Source organism: Urocitellus parryii, chromosome 2 (assembly GCF_045843805.1).
Source record: "Urocitellus parryii isolate mUroPar1 chromosome 2, mUroPar1.hap1, whole genome shotgun sequence".
Lineage (NCBI taxonomy): Eukaryota > Metazoa > Chordata > Mammalia > Rodentia > Sciuridae > Urocitellus > Urocitellus parryii.
In genome coordinates this window covers 15,394,996-15,401,964 of record NC_135532.1, presented here as the reverse complement: position 1 = coordinate 15,401,964, position 6,969 = coordinate 15,394,996, and positions in this window count along the sequence as shown.

The window sequence follows — 6,969 nt, the reverse complement described above, 5'->3', positions numbered from 1 at the left end:
CCAGGGGCACTTTAACCATCAAGCCACATCCCCAGCCTGTTTTATTTATTTATTGATTGATTGATTGATTTTGAGACAGATCTCGCTAAGTTGCTTAGGGCCTTGCTAAGTTGCTGAGGCTGGCTTTGAACCTGTGATCCTCCTGCCTCAGGCTCCCAGATTGCTGGGATAACCGGCACGGGTAATGTTTTCCTTTAAGACTGAGGATGTTGAGACATAAAATCTATTAGAACAATCAGTGGTGCAGTTCCCCAGATAATCTAGCTCTCCATCTTCTGGGCACACAGAAGGGTTACGTTTCTGGGCCCTCTTTGATGTTTGGTATAGTTATAGACTTACTTAGGCCAATGACATGTGAGCAATGATGTGAGCAGAAGTGAGAAACTTTAAGAGCTAGCATATGACACTCTCCTTCTGTATTCTGTTGGGCTGGAAGAGAAATGTATGTCAAGATGGAATCTCTGCCAGTCCAGATAAACACAGCCCCTGCTAACTCACATTGGAGGGGGAAAAAACTTCTGTTATATTAAATCATTGAGATTTGGGTCTTGTGTTTTCTTGCAGCTTCCCCTTGCTCCTAGTGACTGATAAATCTACACTGTCAATTACAAAGATATGTGATTGACAGAGTTCCTATGGAAACTGTTGCACTAGTGTCAGAAGACAACTGCATCTTGTTTGAAGATGGGAGAATATTGAATGAATTCATACTTTACTGATAAGACTTGATGAGAGGTCAGAGGGAAGTGGAGAAAGACAGGAAAGGAGAATGGCAAAGAATGTATAGTGAGGGGGTTAGGAAAACCCAGAGTATGCGGTCCCCTCACAGCTGGAGCGAGTTTCCAGGAGAAGAGTGGTTGTCTCCATCAAAAGTGCTAACCAATCAAGTTAGGTGAAAACTGACCATTGGACTTAGTGACAACCCCACAGAGACTAGTAGATTACAAAAGGCCTTGGTGGAATGGTGTTGGGGAAGGGCAAACTGTAACTGGAGGGGATTAGAAAAAAGAGGAAACAGGAAACAGAGATAGAGAATATAGAAATCTGTCATGGTTTGAATCTGTAATGTGCCCCAGTGCTCATGCATTGAAAGCATGGTCCCCAGTGCAAGCAAGCTCTGGATGTAGGGTTTTTAGGCAATGATTGCATCATGGAGACTCTGACCTCATCATTGGATTAATCCATTAATAGCTGAATGGACCCATGGGAGGTGGGACATAGTTGGGGGAAGTAGGTCCCTGGGACAATGCTCTGGAAGGGTTTATTTTGTCCCCATACTCTTCCTCTCTTTTTCTGCTTTCTGACTACTATGAGCTAAGCAGTTTTCCCCTGCCATGTCTTTCTTTCTGCCATGATATTTCTGCAATGGAGTCAGCTGACCAGGGACTGAGACCTGTAAACTTGGGAACCAAAATAAATCTCTCCACCTTTCTTGCTATTGTCGGGTGTTTTGTTTATGCCAACAAAAAGCTGACTAACAACATCTTTCAGGTTTTCTTTTTAATGAAATTCATGATAAAGGAAAGCAGAGAAGTGGAATAATAGCTAGAGGGTAAGGTCAAGGTCAAGAGTTTGTCTTTGTTTGGGAGAGAAAACAGGATTTAACAACTACTGATTGAAAAAAAAAAAAAAGAGCCAATCAAAATTTTAATGTTGCAGGAGAAAGGGAGGAGAATTTTTGGAAGTCCTTGAGTACATCACAGGGCATATTACTTATGTTGCTGGGTAACAACTGATCCCAAAACTTATTGACTTAAAATAATAAACATTGATGGTCTTGTGGTTTCACTGGGCCTAGGCATCCAGCGGCCTTGTTGCTGAGAGCCTCTGGTTGATCCATGGCCAGTCATTTCAAGGCTGGATTGGCTGAGGACATCCATGTCACTCACTCCTGTTGGCAGGTCTCAGGTCCTGCTGACCTTTGAACAAGACATGTTTCTTGCCCTGTGGACCTCCCCAGATGGCAGTTCAGGAAATGACAGCTGTTTCAGAGTAAAAGCTGAAAGATGTGGAGATGTGGAAGAGAGATGTGGAATGGGGAAGGGATCAATGCATAACTTCTTCTGGGAATTGGCATCACTTTGTCATATTCTATCTGTGGATAGTGATTCACTAGGTTCAGCCCACACTCAAGCAGAGGGGTGTACACAAAGACACAGGAACAGGGGGCTGAGACCTTTGAACGTCATTTTAGAGGCTGCCTAAGACAGGGGACGGGTCTAGTGTACAAATAGAGAGGGTGATGCTTGCTGGGAGCAGGTATTGCTCATCTGCTGCTGCACTTGCAGGTACAGAGAGGCCAGGAAGTGGGTGGTTGTATGTTGGAAATGAAGGTATTTGCTCATTAATACCAAGTGCCCTGGAGTAGGACAGGAGATGACATTTAGATCCAGGGCTTATATTCCTTTGCTCCTTTACCATACCCTTCAGCAGAGCCAGAGGCTTTGAAATCCATCACACTGCATTACACCAGGTTTACTAACATTTTGACTTACCTGGACTAAGGAAAATGTCAGAAGATCCACAAGGAACTACCAGGAGAGGGGAAGTGAGAGAAAATGAGGCTGGACTCCAGGTGAACCTGTGGAGGACTCCCCACACCAATTGGGTCTTCCTGCTTGGCTTTCTCTCCCTTCTCAGAAGCTACATTAAGCCTTTGACTTTCAACATTTAAAAAAAAATTGGGGGGCGGGGGTTGTAGATGAACACAATATCTTTATTTATTTATTTGTTTGTTTGTTTTTATGTGGTGCTGAGGATTGAACCCAGGGCCTCACACCTGCAAGACAAGTGCTCTACCACTGAGCTACAGCCCCAGCCCTGACTTTCAACATTTGTGGCCAAAGGGAAAAAAAAAAATTATGATGGTTTGCTTTGTTAAAGCAGAAAAATGAATAAACTCTCTCCCCGCCACCGGCTTCCTCTTCCAGTGCCCCATCTTACAGATAGACCCCTCTGCCTGTGGTCATGATGTACCTTCAGCTTGGAGACCTGGGGCACACCAGACACAGCCAATTGTCACTAGCCTCTGTTTTGATTTTCAAAGAGATCAGGGAAAATGTTACTGTCAGAAAGGTCAGGGAAGGGCACTTCTTCCAGTGATCTATACTGAGTAGTAGAGGTCGGGCTCTGTGGGGAGTGGTGGGCAGATATGGTCGGGGAAAGCCTCCCCACCCCACTCCCCACTTAATTTTTTGGGCCTTGGCAAAGTCCTCATGGTTTGGAAGATTAAAGCTGGGAAATGGCTTCCAGGGGGCACCATTTACCCAGGGAGCACTGAGAACGATCCCTCTTAGCCTGGTACCCAGAAAGTCTTACCTGGCACGAATGGAAGCTCAGGAGCAGCAGTCACTTTAGGGACTCATCCCCAACCACAAACAACTGAGTTCTTGAGCGCTGGTATTATACAGAGGACATTTCTTCCATATGAGTTCAATTCAACTCTGCCTCCTGTCTTTTAGTCCAGGACCCCAAATGTTTTCACCCCCTCTCCTGATCACCTTAGGAGACAGCATTTCCCAGCAGAAGCTCCCCTTAGGTAACAGAACTACCTGGAATTCTCCAGACCTCCTCCCTATGCTCCTAGAACTATCAGCCTCTCTCCTTCTTGCAAAGAGGACAGCTCCTGGCCTGGGACTACAGAGGCCTTTACATCCAACAAAAGTGATTCGAATTCAAGAGGGAAGGCAGTCTAGGACCTGCACTGACAGGAACGGGTAGATGTCTCAACCTCACACTATTTTTCAGAGAACACTTGGAGGAAGGCTTGAGGTTTGCCATTTGGGTCAGAATTTGGTTTCATCCTCAAACTCATCCTCAAAATTTAAGCAAGAGGACAAACCCGGCTTCTTGTCTCATGGGCTGAATTGAGGTGACAAGTGCCTAGGAAAAACAAAACAAACAGAAACTTCAGGGTGCAGCTCACCCTGGGCAAGAGCTCATCAACTACAGCGCTGCTCTGCCACCAGGGAGGGCTTTTCAATCCGCAGGGGCACTGCCCCCACCACCCGCGCACATTCCTGGAGATACTGAGATGAATCTACTTCTGCTTAGACTCCGATCCTAGCGGGTAAGACATGGGGCATAGGCGTTTCTGCAGCGGTGAGAGTCTGAAGCTTGCAGCAGGCCTTAAGGCGGGAGGCCTGGATCTCACCTTCCTGGAGGGCCTGGGCCATCCGCACGCCAAGCCTTTGCCTCCTGCCTCAGACTCAGGGCTGAGCTGGGACGACAGGCACCTGCTGCAGCCCTGGTCAGCGCCCCAGTGCGTGTGCGGAGAGAGACCGAGGCCCCAGGCGGGGACCGATGGGAAAGCTGCCGAGGCCTACATGTATACTTAGCTTTGCCACATCCTTTAGGTTCCAAGACGCTGGGTTTACAGGGAGACTGGGTCACAGGGTGACTTTCCAAGCAGGAGAAGGCAAGAGGACTTTGGAAGTGTAGTGGGTGGGTGTTATGCCCTGTGGCCTCCCTAGCCCGCGGACATCAGAAAACAAACGCCTTGGAAGAGAGGAGTCCCTTCCCTGGAATCCACTAGCTCAAAGGCTTCTTTCTGGAAGGTGGGTCACGACCTCCGCCGGCGCAGAACTTCAGAACACATTCAGGGTCGCCCAGTTTAACGCAGCCACTCATCTTGATTAATCTGTGTCCCAAACTGGGAGAGTGGGGAGAAGTCCCCCACCCTGGCAACCCCCCACCCCCCACCACCCTGGCCTGATTCCCAGGTCTGTATCTGCCACAGAAGTCTAGGCACTTTCTACAAAAAGAAAGAAAACGGCATCCACCGGAGCGGGTGTGCGCGTACCGGTGCCACTCGCCATGCACGGAGGTGTGTGTGTTCCGGGTGCGGGGTGCACCGGGACTCAGCGGTGGCTCGGGAGGACCTCAGTGAGCGGGATCGGGAATGAGAGGCTCGGCCTCGCCTGATCCCGGAGTCTCTGCGAGGCTAATGGAGCGGGTGGGAGCAGCGCCGCGGGCTCATGTATATTCATGCGACCTTAAACAGCCTGGTTCCAAAACATATTAATCAACCGTTCCAACTATTTATTCAAGTCTTTTTTTTTTTTTTTTCTGGAGAAAACCTAGTCCCCGAAAAGGAAGAACATCAATCCGGCTCCACAAGCTTAAGGAACGAGGCAGTAGGCGCCTTTGTCCCGCCAGCCCTTCCCCACACAGCCAGAAGTTGGAAGTTGGGCGGAGGCTGCAAACAAGGGCTGGGGCCATAATCAAAGGCTCACCCCTGGAGCTGGGAGCAAACTCGCAGGTGGTGCTCAAGGTCTGCCAGGGACGCATTATGCTTCGAGGACAGTAGAGTCTCTTCACTCGCACCGAGGTCCCTACCAAAGGCCTGTCAGATTTCTGAGGTGTTTTTTTTTTTCCCCTTAAAAATGTCCCCATGAATTAGACGAGTTTCAGGCTGCCCCAAATCTGGTTTTGCACTGTGTATTTGCAGAGGTTAAATTCGTGAAACAGAGGCTGGTCCCAATTTCAGAGATCCTCTTTCTTAAGTGGCCCCAGCCTGGCGGTAGAAGTTTGCTGGCAGAGGGGTGGGGAGGCCTTCAGGATGTTCCTCACTTCACTATCCCCCCACACTTTTTTCCCCCACGAGGATCCTGTAGCATCCTGCGTGATCATCGCCTCACACTCTCCCCGCAACCCAGCAGGGACAGTCTCTACTCTCAGGACTGAAGGGGGCAGGAGCCTCGAAGGGGGGTCTGGGTTGGGCTGAGGACGTGGCGCGGAAGGGTCTGGAGGGCTGGGGTCCTCCACCTTCTACAGTTTGGTGGTCCAGTGGCTCCTCCGACTTGGGCAGCGCCTTCCCAGGTGAACCCCAAGTAGTGTCCGACTGCTGCAGTTCTTCTCCTTTCTGATTCTTCCCTTTTCTTCTATGCCCTCCTCTCCACCCGTTTCACCCTGCACCCATTTTGTCTGTGCTGTCCTAAAGAAGTTCTCCCTACCCTTTCCCAGGATAGGAAAGACAAGCAATCTGACAGGCTCTCGTTCCTCTTCCCGGAGCGGGTCTATGCAGGCAAAGTGAGGCCATCTAGGGCGACCATTCAAATAATCCAATTTAAAACAAACATCCGCGAGGTGGAAGGGAGCGAGGGAGAGCGCTCACGCAAACGTTTGTTGCGCAAAATTCGCGTGTGTTTGAGAGCAATCCCAGTCTGGTGTAATTTCCTTGGCTTCCGGAGCGCGCCCGCGTAGACCTGCAGTCTGATGGAATCTCGCCGACAACTTCCAAGTCTAGGGTTTCCCTTATAGTGGTAAATAAACCGGAATCCACTCCAGACTTGACTGTGTGTGTGTGTGTGTGTGTGTGTGTGTGTGTGTGTCTGTGCGCGCGCGCGCATTGCGTGCATAAACCAGTTTTTGGACATGAAATATCTGCAGGGCAAAGGGAGAAAGCGCTAAAGGCTCCGGTGAATTCCAATGGCAGTGCCTATGGGGCACTCCGGATAGGATAAACCGGGCTCTCAGTGGGACACTGCATATTGGTGCCTCAGCCACCTTCGAAGTTCTGGCACTCCAGAAAGCTTGATCCTTGTCACGCCGAGGAGAGCCCTTTGAAAGGTAGTCCCTCTTCTGCAGACAGACTTCTCTCCATCCCCGACCTCATGGAAAGGTGGCTCCAGAGACAAGCAATCTGGAAAACCCCTCTGTTATCTGGGTGACGCTTCTTCTTTGGGGATTCCAAAGCTTTCTGTAAATGGCTAATTACTTTGGGGGTGATCCCGAAATAAAATGATAGAGGTGGGGTGGGTTACGGAGGAGGGTGCTCAAGTGAAATTGACAATCCAGGAGTATCATTCTGTCAAGAGTTTCTGAAGACGTCCTCGTAATTTCCCTTAAGAAATCTGGTTTTACTAGTTGATCTCACTAGAATCCTTTGCCTAGAGGCTCAAAATGAGTAATAGGCCGGGTGTCTCCCAGCCCTAGGCTCTTGTGACAATAAATACATTCAAGGAGAGC